The sequence below is a fragment of the Haemaphysalis longicornis genome, unplaced genomic scaffold (genome assembly GCF_048455015.1).
Source record: "Haemaphysalis longicornis isolate Haplotype H1 unplaced genomic scaffold, Haemaphysalis longicornis Haplotype H1 scaffold_12, whole genome shotgun sequence".
Taxonomy (NCBI): Eukaryota; Metazoa; Arthropoda; class Arachnida; order Ixodida; family Ixodidae; genus Haemaphysalis; species Haemaphysalis longicornis.
In genome coordinates this window covers 13,843,381-13,862,232 of record NW_027526225.1, presented here as the reverse complement: position 1 = coordinate 13,862,232, position 18,852 = coordinate 13,843,381, and the positions used below count along the sequence as shown (strand labels likewise).

Here is an 18,852-nt window from a genome sequence, read left to right as displayed (position 1 = left end):
GGACTTGTCACACTGGACATTGCGAAAGCATACGACAGTGTAGAATACAGTCCTTATAGCTAAACTTAAAGAATGCAGGATACCCAATTACATTATTTCATGGATTCAGCAGTTTTTACCTGGCCGCAAGTTCTTTTGCTCGAAAAAATGGTTTTAATACGTCTACACTACATCAGATAAGGGGTGTTCCCCAGGGATCAGTGCTTTCTCCTGTTCAGTTTAACATACTGATGAGATCCCTTCCAACCAGCAATGAAGCCTGCTGTTATGTGTATGCGGATGATATAGCCTTTTTCGCAGCAGCACGGGACCTTCATGAGCTTTATCAGGTGTCACAAAAATATTTGGACTCTGTTGAAAGGTGGTTATCAAGTTTGAATTTGTCTATTAATGTTGCCAAGTGCGCAGTCCTGGTATTCCCCGTATCAGTGCATGTTGCCCTCTGCCTTACATACCGGGAGGAGATTATTCCGCAAGTGGCAGCTTTAAAATACTTGGGGATATTTTATGATAGTGAGCTAGATTGGCGTCATCATATAAAGCACATTGCGACGAAGGGGGAACGGTCGCTTGGTCTGTTGTGAAGAATTAGCAACCGGAATTTTGGGATGAGAAGAGACACGCTATTATTCATTTACAGCGAGTACGTGCGCCCTATCTTAGAATTTCGTTGTGCTCTCTTTTCAGGATCTCCAATATACAAACTCAATCCGCTGATTTTACTGGAGCGACGTGCCCTGAGAATGTGTCTCGGCCTTCCGAAATACAACATACTGTATTTAGAGACCCGGCTACCTGCACTAGAGTCCCGGTTTCAGCTTTTAACTGTGCTGACAATACTTAGGATTTTCGAATCGCCCCTTAGCAGAGATTTGCCGCTGACGGTGGCTCGACCGGATTTATTTTGAACTCGTGGTGGCCCCACCAATACCGCCCTCAATGTGTGTATGCCCAGACATTACTTTCACCCCTTAATATTCCCTCCGTTATGCCGATGTCCTGGGAAGTTCTCCCTGTTCCCCTAACCTTTAAAAACATTTTTCCTAACAATGCAAAAACGCTGCCTACACGGCTACTAACGGGTTTGTTGAACGACTATCTGGCTAGCTTGAATTCATACGTCGTTGTGTCTCAACTTGAGGAGAGAGCGGGTGTGGGTATTTTCAGTCCACAACTCAACTGGTCGCTTTCGTTTCGCCTGCCAGACATCAACTCAATTTTTGCAGGCTGAGTTTATGGCAATAGTCCTAGCATTAAAAACCTTACCTCCTCAGATATGAAATGTCGTAATTGCGCACGATTCATAAGCTGTTTGCTCCGCTTTGTTATCCCCCAAAAATCCAACTCTTCGCACATTTGGTTTTAAGGTTCCATCCCACTTGAGAGAAATCCGCCTGATATGAATGCCTGGTCATAAGGGATCATGGCTGAATGCAGAAGCAGGCTCTTTAGCGCGGTCATCACTAGACAGCCCTCCGATGGACGTGTGTCCATTTCCCTCTAGACTGACCGGAGGACGGATACGTCGGCATCAACGTCTGGCGAGGAGGCAGGAGGGTGTCATCACCTCTTGTGATGATAACGCCCATTTGGTATATGCGTGGAACTCCCGATGTTGCGAATCTCGCCAATGCGAGGTTACTTTAACTGGCTTACGTTGTAGAGTTCCATAGCTCAACTTCTATATTCACCGCGCTGGTCTCACCTCCTCTGGTCGTTGTGCTCTTTGTGATGACCCTGAAACCTTAGAGCATTTTTTTCTTACATTGCCACGCTTTCTCATTAATGAGAAGAAAATACCTCGCGGAGCCAATTCACCGACTTGGACTTACCCTTTCAATGCCGTTCTTACTTTCGTTTGGTGCAATTTCGCTTGAGTTTACACTGTGGGGACCAGGATTCTTACGGTGGCCTAGCTCGATCTTCGAGATTCGTCCCGAAGGCTAGCTCCGCTGAACACCGCCACGGATCGCCAACTTGGCGTAGCGGCAGCGAACAGCAAGGAACACATGACACAGAATTCGCCCACTCCGACGTTTATTGCACTGCAATCAGGGACGTCGGGTGCGTCGCTCTCCACCGCCAAGACCACCTTAAGCCCGTTCTACATGGTGCGATTTTCCCTGCGAATTCGCAGATGCGGCGCCGCTCGTGCGGCAAAACGACATTTTTTCGTTGCTGCGGCAAAGTGCCAAATGTTGGGAATGATCGAGCATCCCCGGCGAACGCCGCTCGTGCGGCGTAGAGGCGGTAGAAGGGCCGGAACTTGCGGCCAATAAGAACACAGCTAGGTGAACGTCACGGCCGCGTCACGGCCACGTCACGGCATCACCATTTTCACGCTTAGCAACCAGATGGCGTTGCTTACAATGACAGCGAGGTGCAAATTACCTGGGAGGACCAAAAGTGCACGGAACCGGTAGTCACAATTAGAGGTTTAAAGCAGGGTTGTCCTCTGTCGCCATTGCTGTTCATGCTGTAAGTGTCAAATGTTGGGAATGATCGAGCATCCCCGGCGAACGCCGCTCGTGCGGCGTAGAGGCGGTAGAAGGGCCGGAACTTGCGGCCAATAAGAACACAGCTAGGTGAACGTCACGGCCACGTCACGGCCACGTCACGGCATCACCATTTTCACGCTTAGCAACCAGATGGCGTTGCTTACAATGACAGCGAGGTGCAAATTACCTGGGAGGACCAAAAGTGCACGGAACCGGTAGTCACAATTAGAGGTTTAAAGCAGGGTTGTCCTCTGTCGCCATTGCTGTTCATGCTGTACATGGCTAGACTAGAAAGAAAGCTTGAATATACCCAGACAACACCAAACATCCTAAGGACATCCCAAAAAAGGCCCTAAATCCCATTTCCCGAACAGCACAACCTATGGGCATCCCTGGGACTTCCGCACTGGGAGTGTCCTAAAAATGTCCACGAATGGCTGTGATTGGGATGCATGCGGAAGCGCATGCGTGCTTTTTGTTGATTCGGTCAGCCCAATGTTTTGTTTTTGTGCATAGATGAATAAAACGCATAGGCGCGTTAATGCGCGTGAAGGAGGTACAGCCGTAAAGCAAATGCATGGAGGAAGAAAAACTTTTCTTTCCTCCATGAGCAAATGCCTCGCGTACCCGCAGGTAGCGCGTGATTGTTACAGGGAGTGCTTCAGAGAAAGGCTAGTACACTGATTAAACCAACTGAAAACGCTTCTTTTGAGCACGGCAACTTTCTGAGGGAGGAAAGAACCGTCCAGCTCAGATGGCCTGCTGCTTGGTTCTGGGTCTGCCTTGTTGTCATTTTATTTCGTATTTATGTACAATATTTCAAACTATAAGTTAAAAAGTAAATTTTTTGTTTTATTTTAATTATATCTCAATAAATTTTTAAAGCTTCGTTGTTATTCTACACCATTGGAGACGTCTGTGAGCTTTTTACGAAACTGATTCAGCCGATTCAGCCATCGCAGTTTTATAAACATGGCCGCCCGCGGATGGAAATGTGCGCCGTGCTCCCGTGCTGCTGGAACGTCATTTCACAAGGAACTATTGCAAGTCGTTTATATGTACCACTCAGTGTTTAAACCCTTCCAATGCCCCTCTTGTGTTTTATGCATGATTTCTTGCTCTGTGGTCGAAGGTGGGTGCTCAGTGCGGAAACGGTCGAAAGGCTTCTCCCGGGGTGGCGGGAGAAGTTGCAACACTTGCTGCACTGTTTCGCGTCGCTCAACTTGTTTTGTACCTCTAGCTGTTGATTATTTTACATGAATTTATTATACAACTAGTTTAGAAGGGCATCACTGCAGCAGATTAAAAAAACACGCCGCAGTTGCCGGAAAGCCGAGCAAGAACAACTCTAGACAAAGAGACATTATTGGGAATCAATAGTTTGACTAACTAAAACTTTTCGCGTAGCTTAGTTCCTGGTTCTAGGCCTCAATCATCAGTCCCGCGCTACCCGGAACGAAATCACTCATTTTTCGCATGTATTTAGATAAAACCACGTCTCGGGTTTTGTCAACGCGTGAGACAGCCCAGTGACAGCCCTCGGTACTGACTGCGTTTTTTCTTTTTCTTTTTTTTTCAGAAATGATAGAGCGGCATAGCGCAGGCGTTATGCGTTATAACTTACGTGTTTAACATTTTTCACTGAGTAGCATGTCAGTGTGTGATGTGCTGAATTTACTCAGCTCGCGTGATCGCCTGCCCTTGTATGTGCTAATGACTGTGCTGCAATTTAAATGTGGCTTGCTGCTGTAACTTTGCGGCCGTTTGTAGATGGGCATGTTGGCGACCACACAACCTCCACAGCAAAGAGAATTCCGGCAAACTATGCAACAAATAGCAACGTGATCTGGGCCGCTTTGACGACTGTTTTAAAGAAGGGCACTGTGGGGGTAGTTGTGCATCGTGTTTAAAGGGCTGCGAAGACTGACTTCACAGTGCGGTTACTCTTAAAAAGCCTGAACAATTTTTCATGAGCGGTAAACACCCCTTTCACTCATTTTGTTTGTAATCTTTCCCAAATTGCACGATATGCTCTGAATATAGGTGTTGCAGTCAGTCTTTAACTGCCAAGCAGCTATATTTCTTTTTTTTGTTGTTTGCCAGTTTCCTGTAGTCTCTTGTCGGCAAGCAGACACTCAGAGATGCAGTTAGCAGTTTTTACAGGCAGCTTTAAACCTGGTGGGCATTACCAGAAAAGTGCGACTCCCGTGTCTAGTGTCGTCCTTGTTATTGTTACTCTTTTATATTTCATTGTGCTTTGCACCATTGTATCCCAGGGAAGACTAATGTAATGGCGCATTTGACAAACGTTTAATGGTAAATGGCTGCAGTAGCTTGCATGTGTGTGATGCGTTGTGCCAAGAAGCATGATTGTAAGAGCCAGTTCAAAATCTCTTGACTGAAAATTATTTAGAAAAACTGTTTCATTTACATCTGAAGCAGGTGAAACGTTTGGGCAATCATGGAATGTAAAGGTCATGTCCATGAAACAGAACTAAATAGCAAAATTTCTATCACACATCAAATTTCTGCGCAAAACAACCCACAAGCTCCTCAAGGTTTCGCGTGGCAGCGGGTTGCTTTAGTGTTGTGAGTTCTGGCCGCAAGGTTTATTTTGACTGTAGCGCAATCACGAGAGCATGTATCAGGAAGGGCATTGTGAGAGATCAGCGAAGCTCAGCGTGTACTCGTAAGCATGCCGTTTTACCCATGGTGTGAAATCACCATGGGTAAATATTTATCTGTACACTTCGGTAATGCTCGAGTTGTGTTTCCTTACTGGCAGTGTTCAAGCTAGCCGGTGTCTGCACTGTTCTTTGAATTCATTACAAGTTGTTTTCTAAATTATGTGCAGGTAGCTTCATGGGCCATGGAAAGCCTCCCCAGCCACAAGGAACTCCAAAGGATAAGAAGACAGCAACACAGTTCTGACGTGCTGCAGAAAGAGCTGCGGCACAGTAGAAAATCCTTGGAGCTCCAATGCAGTGACTGCCAAGGAATGATATGAAAGTCGTGTAATCTGATTTTCTTTTTCTTGATTGCTCATGTATATTTTCCTGACACTAATCTAAACTGTTTTTTTGTGTGTGTGTGTGTGGTAAGCTACTACGTGGTAAAAAAAAACTACGGATTTCAGCGCATCATGCCAGAATAAGGTGCATGGCACCAGTACTCCCTCAGGGTGTGGTTGTCCATTTGGACGTTTGTATGGTCTCTGCTGTGCGTCAACTAACACCACATACATGGCTAATGTACTATTACAAAGTGCAGCCTGTCTAGTTTTGAGTGATATCAATATTATTTATCTTATTGCGTGAGAGACAAATCCAAATTTAAAACTCGAGAAATCTTATTTTGCTTCACTTGCCTCTGTATTTTCGAAGTTATAGAACACAATTCAACAGAAATTGGATAGATTGCTGTGCATTCATAATACATACCAATTTGTGGCTGCATGATGGAATTCAATTGGTTTCAAAATTTCTTCATATTTCTGCTAAAAAAGTCTAAAAAGGGAAATTTTCTACTTGATATTTACATGACTCAGTGCAGAGCAGTGATAGTTTTTGCACATGTTGGCTGTAGACTGATTTTTTTTTGCCGTCAAAATTTGGCTGCACATATTTGGAATTTTTTAATTGCCAAGGTTAAAATGTCGCATTATACATCCTTAGACGGTCACACATTTTCAACGCTAACTCATAATTATGCATGCACATATATTTCCACATTTAGACCTCAGTGCGTAAAATGGTAACAAAATGCAGCGAAATTTTAAAGGTAGGAAAATATGCATACAGCCAACACGTGCAAACTGTTATTCTTCTGCTCTAAGCCGTGTAATGTTACCTGTTCATCAATTTTCTTCTGTTAGCTTTTATTTGCCTTTTAGCAGACAGGTGAAAACCTATTTGGCTGAGAACAAATTTGTCATCATGTGGCCAATTGGCATGTCTTCTAAGCACACAGCAAATGTCCTCCCTTTACGTTGAATAGTTCTACATAATTCTTTTCGATGTAGGTACACGTGATCCAAAATTTTATTTTATAAGTTTTTTTTCATTTGCAGTAGCTTTTAGAACTAGTATTTTATATCAATCAGAACTAGATCAGCTGGCCTTTCGAATGATTTCTATGTGTGTGTGGTGCAAAGCGATGCCTTACGGTAGCCCCGTATTGTTCAAAAGTGGCCGCGCGGCCTGAGGGAGTGTGACTGCCACATTAAAGGGCCATGCAGACAAAATACAAGCTTGTTTTTTTCGAAAGATTTGGGGTTTTGTAGTGCCCTTTGCACGTGTCGGGCAGCAAATGATGCTTTATTCGCCAAGAAATTAATCAGTTCAAGTTAAAATTTTGATTCTCCCGCCAAATCGTGTGTTTTGTGACGTCTGCCATGACATCACAAGGAGGGGTCTTCAAGCTAATTTCAAGTGCGCCGTCCTGCCTGCAGCGGACTGAGGAGCCTTGTTTACCATCAATTCTCTTAAATATCGCCACCATGCTGTCTTCACCTTTGTTTTGTTTTTGACTGTATTTGCACCTGACTTGGTTTTATTACGGTAGGTACTAATTGCTTCGTGAAACATGGGGTACGTCTACAATTAGGGTGTTGTAAGACAATGTCGCTTACACCGCTCGGCCAGTGTCGTCTGAGACAACCCCAAAGCGCCACAGTGCTGTGCTGCTATAACAAGCATAGTGTGCGCAGTAGTTAACAGCAATACGCACTGGTTCTTCTTTTGTAACTTCCATTGTTTCACCCCACCATTCTTACTGCTATAAAATGAATATGCATTACACTTAAGCGAAAATAGCTTATTCTGCAAGCTTATAAGCCCTGCCTAACTTGCGTTTGCTTTTGCTGGCCTCAGCCAATTGCACGGCTGCGCGTATGGTGTCATGTGTCCTAGTGTGGGAAGATAGCTAGTGGGTCGAATGACAATTCCCTTTTTTCCTAATTATGTAGCTTATTTGAGCAACGTTTACATTTAAAGGGGCCATGGAGACAGGTCAAGTTTGGTTCCTTCAAAAGATTGCCTCGGTAGAATCAGGTTGACACCACTTTTAACGTAAACTTCACTCAAATAAGCTACATAATTAGGAAATAAACGGAATGGCCGTGCGACCCACTAGCTCATTTACCGCAGCAGAACCTATGATGTCATATGCCGAGCTGTGCGATTGGCTGAGGCCAAAAAACGCAAATTAGGCAGAGTTCATAAGCATGCCCAAAGAGCTATTTTCATTTAAATTTAGGGAACATCTTTTTATATCGGTAAGAACGGTGGGACAAACAGTGGAAGTTAGGAAAGCACACGTAAACATTGCAGTACCTCTGCGTACTGCTGTTGGTACTGCACGCACTATGCTTCGTTTAGATGCCTAGCACTGCGGGGCTTTGGAATTGTCTCAGACAACACTGGCCAACTGACGCAAGCGACGGTGTCTTACGTGACCATATTTGTCGAGCGAGCACCATGTTTCACAAAATGATTATTTTCTCCATGAATAAAAACAAGCCATGTTTAAATAAGGTCACAAACAAACCAAACACATAAGACTGCTTTCCGTGGTGTGGTGGCGCCATCTAGGTCAACTAACAGTAAACAAGTCTCCGCTCCACACCAACTTTAGCTGAAAGACCTGCTCTTATATCACTGCACTGATGGAGGCGAAAAGCAAAAACGGCCGTGTGTACGAGATTTCGGCGCAAGTAAAAGATTCCCAGGTGGTCAAAATTATTCCGGAGCCCTCCACTACGGCGCGCCTCATCGCCTGCGTTGCGTCGGCGCGTTAAACCCTACAATCAATCAATCTTATATCACTCCAAACGTCATTCAAACACACGTTTTGGCGTGAAAATCAAAATTTTAGCTTAAATTGATTAATTTCGCAGTGAACAAACCATCGTTTTCTCCTGGACAAGCACTGGGGGTACTATAGAACACGAAATCTTTCGAATAAAACAAACTTGTATTTTGTCTTCATGGCCCCTTTAAAGTCGTGTCAAAATGTTTCTATCGAGGTAATCATTCTAATGAACCAAACTTGTGTTTTGTCTGCATGGCCCTTTTAATGGTTTTCAGTAACTTTCTGTGCACTAATGTGCTTTTCCTGTGTCGTGAAACATGTTTCACCTTTTGGTATTTCATAAAGTACAGCACTTTCAGACCTTATTCTTTATGCCATAAATTGCTTAGAAATTAGGCTCTCTATTTTGTAAATGAATTATTCAGGTGCATGGCACATTTCTGATGTAAAAGAGGAGAGACGATTCTTATCTTTCTGTACATAACTCGTGCTACCTTTAGAAATTTTTAATGTGAAATTTCACTTCTGCTTCAGCTAGTCGAATTTATTGTCAGAAACAGAAGTAAAGTCACGCATCAAGTTATAAAGAACTTTTGTTTGTGGTATTAAAAGTGTATGGTGTACCTTTAAGACTTGAGTGCTGCTTGATTTTGCCACTGATCTCTGTTATGTACGAAATTCGTCCAATAAAATGGTTTTGCAAGGTTTTGCAGAGTTCTAATTGTGCACTTGAGTGGAGGAAAAGCTCCATTGCAATGGAATGTTGAGCTATAACCACAATCATTAATTAAACGTGTCCTGAAAAGGACCTACGAGCACCTTTTTGGAACATCCCAAAAATTTCCTTTCTTTGTTCTACATGGGATGTCAGACCTCCCAGCAAAGTCCTAGTCTGGGACATCCCAGCGAGGTCTTTTTTTGTATCACTTGGGATGTTTTTGGAACTTAAGTGGGATGTCCCTGGGAGTTCCCGAACTCCCAGGTGGGACATCCCTCGCACTTACCTAGGATGTATGTGCGTTGTCTGGGTATATACGTTCGCGCCTGAAGTGGGGAGCACAGGCGCCGAGTACGCGCTTTAAACGCAGGCTTAGCGAAGCCGGTTGCCTCTGGTTCCAATGGTGTGCACTATAAATGTGAAAGCACTGCTTGACTCGGTAGGCTGAAATCCGGCAAATGGTGGGCAAAATGGATGACAGCCTGGTCACACAGAATGCACCCATGATCTTTCAGATTTCCAAATACTGTTACGCAGGCTCGTACCGTCAGGCTCAATTGTAGTAATCAATAGCACGAAAAATGTAATTAATAAGTGGTTTATTTTACCATACAACATATAGCGAAGTTGCTGGTGCCGTTAATTCATCGTTATAATCCTTGTGGTTATAAATTGGTTGGGCTGTATATATAATGTTCCTGTGGGTTATTTGCCTATGCTTAAAGCCTATTTTTGTTGGTTCGAAACAATTTATTGACTGCAATCTGTTTTTCTTTCCTCTCCAAAACAGGTGTATTGCTGCTCTCAAGCAGTCCAAAGCGACTTGGGCCAATCACATCACTTACAGTGGGTTGCGGTTGCTTTGAGGCCACTGAACAGCTTGGAAGGTATCCCAGAGCTTGCGACGTGTGGGTAAACCTCCGAGCCAATGCGCAATCCAGCTTATCCCTGCCTGCCAGCCAGTTGGCATGGAATCTGCAGGCAGCGTGGCGTGCCAGTAGGCCATCCATTCAGCAACGTGACTTGGGGCACTTTTCCCTGCTTTCCACACTGCTGCCTTCAGCTGCAGTAGCCTCTGGTCCAGCTCGACATTGGTGACGTGGCACAGTAAACCGGATCCTGGAACCACTCTACCCCCTTCACCAGCTCCACTGTGGCGAGGCATTTTCAGAACTGGTCCCAGTAGGCGACATGGTGCTGCGTGCAACGCAGGGCTGGCTTTCTGAGTGGTGTAATGTGCAGTGAAAAATAAAGTTCTCATTAAGCGCTGTCTCAGCTATACAGAAACTGACGACACACTGTGGATAAATTCTCTGAGGTGCTGCTCTCTAGCCAACAGGGGCTGGGCCTCATGCAATTTGCCCACAGTGAGGCAGCACATGTGACCTAACCCTCGTAGCTATCTTGCAGCTGTCACTAGAAATGAAAACAAACTCTTTTGTTGTTTTCATTACTTCTCTAGCCAGATCTATACTCATCATTGGAACTTGTAACTGCCACTGCTAAAGCGAGTAGACGTGACCACTGCGGTGGTTAAAATGCAGCGTAATCGAGAAACATCGCGTTGCGGCATCCTAAAGTCGGAGCGAGGCGTGCGCATCAGGTCGAGTCTCAAGCTTGTGACGGAGAGGGATGAGATTCTCACGCATTCTAATGCTCCCCAGACAACACCACACATCCTACGGACGTCCCAAAAATGTGCCTATGTCCCATATCCCAGCACCCACGAACTAATGACGTCCCGCGGACGTCAATGTTGGGATGCTCCTAAAATATTCCCAGAATGGCTGTGATTAGGACGTGCCCACTTGCGCGTACCTGATACCTGGTACGCACAACTAGCAGTACTGTGCTGCTGTAATTATTTCACAGGTGCTCTAGACAGCAAATGCTGCCGGCATTGCAATGCGCCCATTTGGTTTTATCATGCATTTAGTCTCGCACAAAATGTCGCGGTGGGAGCAAAGAAGTTGCTCCCCATAACTACGTAGCGACGCAAGGATACAGGGAAAGCATGAGCAAGCCCATCGTTCGTGTCATCGAACAAACAAGTTGTCACTGCCGCCATTTTGGATCACTCGCTCGCCGCTGCAGCAAGTCACTGTAGCAAGACCGGGCTACAATTTTTGTCGCAACGCGGTTTATTTGCGAGGGTTAAATCATCTTATCTATTTCGCGTTACTCGGTCTTGCGGAAAACGATAACAATTGCGTTGAGCACTTTGACCCAATAGCGGCGGCTCGGGACCATTCAAAGGGTGTCTTCACCCTGTACTAGACGGACCACCACCACCTCTGCAACCAACGTTATTAGATCTCTAGGAACGTTGTCTGCAACGTTGCATAAAAATAATTTTGTTGCCTTATTTCAGTACCAAAACGCAGCGATTATTAAATAGCGGTGTGAAACGTTTTTAAAGTTAAATGTTGTTTTTAATCAAAATCACCAACATCGTGCCTTTGGTTACGAAACTGTGGAACCGCTAGCGCTGGCGTTGCTACCGCGGGCTCTTCCGAGCTCTCCGTGTGCGTACCTCGCGCAGCGCTCCTGGTCTCGTCGCCGTGCGTTTACTCAAGGTAATCATATTAAATCCCAAGGCTGAGTGCAGCGTTTACGGTCACGTATTATTTTGCTGCGTGTTCTCATTTGTTTGGCTTGTTTGATCCCCTAGATATACGGCCCGATCCCTGCGCAGGCATGGCACTTCCCAGTGAGTACACATGTGGTCGCATCATTTGGGTGACTTGAGTTAATATTCCTTGTGAGATTTTCAGATTAATCTTCACGGTGTGTGCGCGGTGGTGGTTTTATTTTCGGATGAGCCGCGATAGCAGCGTAAGAACATTTCAACATGGCCTTTGTTCCGAGGACCACTGCCCACCGGCACGTGCGTCGCGCAGTAGAGAATGACGTGCAGTTTATACTAGCAGCTGGGGAAAAAACGGTCTGTAGTGCTGCTGAACGTTTTGGCAGCCCTGCTGCGACATTTCTCGAGGTAGCTGAGTGTTGCGAATCGCCACCTGCGCCGCGTGAGCAAGCAGCGGCAGGCTTTCCTCCAGTAGTTGCGCCTGACCTCTCACAACCGGACTTCCCGGCCGGCGACTTTTCTGCGGCAGCAACCCTTGTTTTGGAATCTAACCGCGCCGCCGAATCCAAGACTTGGTGAGGAACGTGGCATCGAAAGCGATGCCTCGTGTTGCGATGACTCTTTCATGCGGGAGGACCCTGAAGTAACCGCCTTTAAGGAAAAGCTGCGGGCGTGGAGTGTGGAGGCAGCTGTACCGCAGGCTACAGTCACGAAGCTGTTGAAGATACTGCGCACGCACCATTGTTTTTCAGAGCTGCCAGCTAGTGCCAGAACACTGTTACACACGCCAAGGACAGCAAAAAGTATGCGCACTATGGATACAGGCCAGTACTGTCATTTCGGCTTACGTGAGAGGCGTGAATGAGCACTGCGAAATGTGCCTCGCGTGCCTGACCCAGTCATCATCAATGTCAATGTTGATGGGCTTCTCTTGACTAAAAGTACACGAGACCAGTTTTGGCCCATTCTTTGTCAGGTGGCCAATTGTGAAGGAAGTGAGCCATTTCCAGTTGGTGTGTACTATGGCCAGGCCAAAGCTCTGAAGGCAAATGTTTTCTTTGAGCCATTTGTAACCGACCTCAAAAGTGCCCTTCAGGCAGGAGTTGTTTTGGGCAACCGTATGGTGCAACTGCAAGTTGGGGCAATAATTTGTGATGCCCCGGCCAAGTCGTACATACTCAGTACTAAAGGCCACAGTGGGTACTTTTCATGCTCGAAGTGCGTCACTGAAGGGGACCACTTGCAAGGGCGGATGTGTTTTCCTCAACTTGATGCGGCTCTGCGAACAGATGCAAGCTTCCGAAGTAAAGAACAAGAGGAACCACATTGGGGAAACAATTTTAGAAGAACTGCCCAATGACATGGTGTGTCAGATACCTCTTGACTACATGCATTTGATTTGTCTGGGAGTTATGCGAAAGCTTATACTGCTCTGGACAAAAGGTGACAAGTCGTACCGCATTGGCAAGGCAACAAGGGACTCGCTGTCTGGTGCAAATGTTGAAAGCCGGTACTATGTGCCGTCAGATATGTCCAGACAACCGAGAAGCTTGTCGGACGTCGACAAGTAGAAAGCGACAGAATTCCGGCTTATTTTGCTGCACACTGGAGTGGTGGTGTTGAAGGGGCAGATCTCAGACTCTCTCATGAACAACTTTTTGACACTCCACTGTGCTGTGAGCATACTCAGCAGTCCAAAACATTCTGCTCAGTACTTAGACTATGCAGAGAAGCTCCTGAGGCACTTTGTTAGCACATTCATCACTTTGTATGGCAAGCATGCAGTGTCGCACAATGTTCATGGGTTGATCCATGTAGCAGACGATGTCCGTATGCATGGGTCATTGCACAACTACAGCGCATTCCCATTTCAAAGCTACATGGGAAAACTAAATTATGTGCGCAAACCAGAAAAGCCTTTGCAGCAGCTCTACAATCGAATCGCAGAAGAGCGGTCTCTGGTTGGACACCATACATTCCATGCAAGCAGCCAAGAGGAATCGACCTCGGTCATTCCGAGCACTGGACCAACTGGTGTTGTAATAACGTCACTGCATGAAAAAGGGCCACTGCCACTGGGCTGCACTGGACCTCAGTACAGATCAGTCAAGATTTCTGGTGAGGTGCCAATCATGCTTAAAACAACCAGGAGAGATTCAGCATGCTTGATGAAGGATGGCAGCATAGTGAAGATAGAAAACATAGCCCACTGTACTTTAAGCCACCAACCAGTAGCAGTTGGAAGAAAGTACGAAAAGACTGAAGACCTGCACTCCTACCCGTGTGGCTCGTCACTCCTTGATGTGTACCTTGCCTCCAAGCCTTCGGACATTCACTTTTGGCCAGTTTCGGAAGTTGCAGCAAAATGTGTGAGGCTGCCAGTTGGAAAAAAATTTGCCATTTTTCCAATGATGCACATGCTGTAAGCAGCATAATCACGTTTTATGCAAGCCATGGTTTATTATTGAAAAGTGAGGGGGGTTAGGGGGTTAATATGGCACAGTTACTCCTTAACTATGTTGTATTCCTTCGTTGAAGGCAACGCATTAAAAGAACAGAGAACCGATTTTTGTGGAGTACATGGGACTCATATCGAAGCCAGCGTTTTATATACGGGGTAACCTTAAGGAACTCATAAATAAACAAGTAAAAATTATAATTTCGCATGAAAATTTCTGAAGTCTGAAAGGTGGCGACAAAGCGTGACACTAGGTTACGTGTCCAAACAACCCCGTATTTCATCGTGCGATTCAAGAACCACATAAACGAATGGGAAAGTTTGCACATTATTATTGTTTTAGCCAGGGCCAGTTTTAAATAGAGTAAAAGATCGTTAGTTCAAACTTGAAGGGTACTGTAAAATTGTTCGATTAAGCACAGTTCGAATTAGCGGACGGGCGCTACAATGATAGGAAATCACGCCACACTGCGCGGGCAGAAAACAAAGAAGCCACCTCTGGACTTGTTATTGTGAATTAGACGCAACTAGACGTTTGTGGCAGGTGATTTCGTAAATAACGATGGCACGTGCCGGAGCAATGGCGCCGGTGGTGCACCGCCCTCTGTAGACGCGAAAGAAGTTGTAGCAGGTGCATGGCGCACCTGCCACGCTGTTGTTTTTTTGTTTCGTTGTTTTGCATCTCTATTAATAACTTGGTTTGGATTTGCAACATATTGTGACCACTCTGGACCGACTAATTCTGCCAGGAGCGATAGTTCAATCATAGTTCAAATTAACCGTTCTGAATACCGACGCGTTCGAATTATCGGGAGTTTTCCCCCATTGAAATATACAGGGCTGTGCCGGGACCAGGGTGCGAGTTTGAATTAACGAGCTTTACTGCACCTCTTTTCATTTCATGTGCATTAAAAGTGTGTTGCCGCACGGCTCACTGCCATGGTTCCCAGCATTCCTCTTCGCGAGACACGTATGGCTGGTAGATCTAAAAATTCCTATTTCAAATGTTCTAGGGCGCTATCAGCAAAACCGTTTCAGGTTAAGGTGTTATAAATGATACCCTTTCATTAGGATAAAGAAAATATACTCGACAAAAATCGGTTGTCGGTCCTTTTGAGGGTATCGGCAATCTTAGCGTGCACTGAAAAAGCTAATATGTCGTGCACCCTAGGAGAAGGTGTAGCAAATATCAACAGCAAACCGATAGCCGACTTCGTTTTCTTACTGGTTCTGCTGTAATGCCCATTTTTGCCGTCATTGTTTATGTGTACACTTGCGTTGCACTCTGATCCACGGTCACAAATCTTTTGGCTGCTGTTTTGGACAAAGAATCTGACTGAAATTGAAAGTGAACCAGCTAGTGGCAACGCTTACTGCAGTTTGTATCTTAAAAGATTGAAGCGGCCAGATGGATGAATCCATTTCGTGTGTACATAGTAGGACTTTACTCCCCACCGCCCTCTCTTTTTCAAATCAACACTAAATAAGCTCCACCAACCAATGTTTTGCTATTTCTGATGTGATGGCACAAATCATTGTGCAGAAAACGTGCAGTGTTGGCATTTTGTGCATTATTAAATGGCTGTTGCTAATGCAAGTGGCGTAAATGCATTCTCAGCACTGCAGTCTACCAATATAGGCGTGCTTGATCTTATGCTTTCCTTTACGTTATCTCTACTTTTTTTGGCGGTGAGTTTGCAGTAGTTGAATTCCCCGAGGAAGACAAGTGCCTCGGCATTGTTCATCGAACTTGGCTAAGGGACACGCTAGACAGGGTCCTTTGGCCAGGTGAACGAAACCCAAGCAAGCGGCGGAAAATGATAATTGATGGTGCACAACCGGAAGACACTTGGGTCGAAGTGAAGTGTGTGGTGAAGGGCTTGGCCGGTAAGGCTTTTTTTAAATGGATACATAGGTAAGTATTTGTTTTATGTTCTTGGCACTCAAAAAACAATTTGTTCCAGACATTTATGAGAAAGCCGTTGAGAGGCTGCAGTGCCTGCAGTATAGCTCTGATGCCAACAGCGAGAGAGAGTTAGGTCGAGGAAAAAGGAAGAGGCGCCCAGCTGTTATGTCAGATTATGATGATGAGAGCCCTAACAGGAGTGATACAACGGCAAGTGATGATGAAGAATACGTCCCTCCAAAGCCTCCAACTCCACCTGCACTCCCCAAAAGAACAAGTACGGCCTCATATCTGTATTGTTACAATACAATTATCAGAGTAGATAGTGGTTATGTATGCAGCTGTTAAAGATAGTAATGTAAACCTGCCTTGAATTTCAGATGTACCTGATTTGGAAGCAGTACATGCGCCACACCGCCGAACTAACCGGTCTCAGCTGAGAGTGCGGTGCTCAGGTACGTTATTGCATTATTGTTTCTGAGCATGCTTGTTCAGACAACTTACAACTGGTGTACTGTTATTACCAAGGTACCACGCCTAGCCCTGTAGCGCAATCATCGGCGCCAAGGGTGCAAGATCGTGGTGAGTTCAGTTTGCGCCTCTAAACTTGCACGATGGGTGAGCGAGTGTTACACAGGTCTCAATTTTCAGATTGGGCAAGCACTTCAGCCACAGTTGGCATTGGCAACCAGCACAGTGTTGGCTACTCCCAAGCTGGTAAAAATATATTTTGCTTGCTTTTGATGTGTGTTGTACACTGGTGAACTTCATTAGAGCTTGCTTATTCACGTGCCTTCACGAGTGTTACGGAGGTCTTAATTCTCAGATTGGGAAAGCACTTCAGCCACCTTTGGCAACCAACCCACTGTTGGCCACTCCCAAGCTGGTAGGAAATTTTGCTTGCTCTTGATAAGTGTTGTACTTCACTGGTGCATTTCATGAGCTTGCTTGTTCATGTGCCCTTAAATTATGTGGCATTCATTGCAGGCTCTTCACAAGCATGTGTGGGCGCTTACACGCCAGCAAGTTCTGGATTGCAAGGTAATCCCTGACTTGGCCATGGTGTGCTGCTTACACAACCTTTGTGTGATGTGCGTGTTTCATTTCAGATGCTCCCACCCCTGTGCACAGAGGTTCGAGAAATTCCAGTGCGCACTCTCGGTACAGCAGTAAGTATTCAGCGGTCTTGTAATGACTGTGGTGCCTTAATTATTTTACTTAGAAGCCATTTTCGTATGCTACATAAACATAATCTTTCCGTCATGTGCATGTTTCATTTCAGATGCTCCCATTACTGTGCGTGCAGCTTTGGAAGATCCCGCTGCTGTTTCATTATGCCAGTAGGTATTCAGTGGTCCTGTAATGACTGTGGTGCGACCTCGTTGCCTTATTATTTCGTTTACTTTTCAGGTTTTGACATTCGCCTCATAACAGAACTTCTTTTGGTTCAGGCTATTTTGGTCTTTTAGTTGTCATTATGCAGAGATGTTTATGATAATTAAGCTGATTCATCTGTTTCGATGCTTGAAACACTAGTAACAAGATCTTTTCTGAAGCTGGAGACATTTTCACCTTGTAATGCATAAATGTGTTCTTTTGGTCTCATACCCCTATTTGGTGTTCTACCTCTTTCCCTGTTAATTCTAGGTGCCCCCCACAATCCTATACCGCGTTGCCCGGAGAGCAGTAGGCTTGAAACAGACGCTCAACTACTTGGTAAGTCGTGCGCAAAGGCAGTTCTGCCTAGCCACCACCACAAATATGTCATGTCGTGGCATTGCATTGTTTTTACAGTGTTTTTTTTTCAAGTGATTTTGTTGCAGTATGTGCAGGCAACATGGAAAGGTTATATAAAATGTGTGCTTTATTTTTAGCTTCGCCAAGCATGGCTCTGATTAATGACGATGCCTCCAAACTTTGCATATAGTCCTGAAATCTAAATTCAAGGCTATTTTAATCTGAGCATCATTCTCATTTCAGCTTTTATGCAGAGGATTCTAACAACTCTCAATGAGATCAAACTGACCCAGCAGAAGCATTCGCAATGTTTGGCGCAGCTTCTCAGTGGGAGTGAGAACGAACCACAGCATTCACAAGAGATTCCTCAGCTCCCCTTGGCGAAAATTGAGGACCTCTTAGAATTCGACGAGGAACTTTCTCGCAGCAAGGAGGCACGGGCTGGAATGGTAAATAAGTTTATTCTATAAGGTTCTTGCTGCCCTGATAGTGCTACATGCATGTGTTTCCTCATTAGCTCCACTGACTAACTAGATACTTGACATAGCAGCGATGATGTTGAGCAGCCAAGCTGTTGTTGCCATTCTTTATAGTTGAGGCTGAAGGCAAGAAAACCGTGTGTGCAGCAGACTCCCGATTAGCGGAAATTCAAGGGTTTGAAAAAATTAGTTTTGTTGAACAGGAGTTCCGTTTACAGAGATAAATGTGTGAAAGTGCAAATTTATGTGTGTACAAATGCCATTTCATGGGCTCTAGAAGGTGAATGTAGCTGACAGTTTTTCAGAAAGCAAGAAAACTAAAGATGTTTAGGCACAGCAGTTGCTTTGGCAACAATTAGTTGCTGTGCACTACAAAATGCATCAATTATTTTTGTTTGAGTCCTTGCAACTGCATCTTCACGGAGACTAGAGTCCTCAATTTCACGAGTGCTTACGAGACAGGAATTTAGAAGACGGTAACGCGGTAATGAAGTGCAAATAGCACTACAATGGCATGAACAAGGCGGCAGGAGCTGAGCCCTGTAACCTCGGCGTCTTGAATTGAGGACGAATGACCGCAGCAGGAACTGCGACGTTGCATGTCACGCTTACACGGCGACTACTAACTATATGAAGCTCACTAGGCCAACGAGGTGAA

General features: G+C 45.3%; 1 pseudogene; it reads left to right on the top strand.

Annotated features, from left to right (window-relative positions):
• The first annotated feature begins 11,568 nt into the window (after nt 1-11,568).
• On the top strand, nt 11,569-14,040 carry LOC144161513 (uncharacterized; annotated as a pseudogene).
• Nucleotides 14,041-18,852: the final 4,812 nt, after the last annotated feature.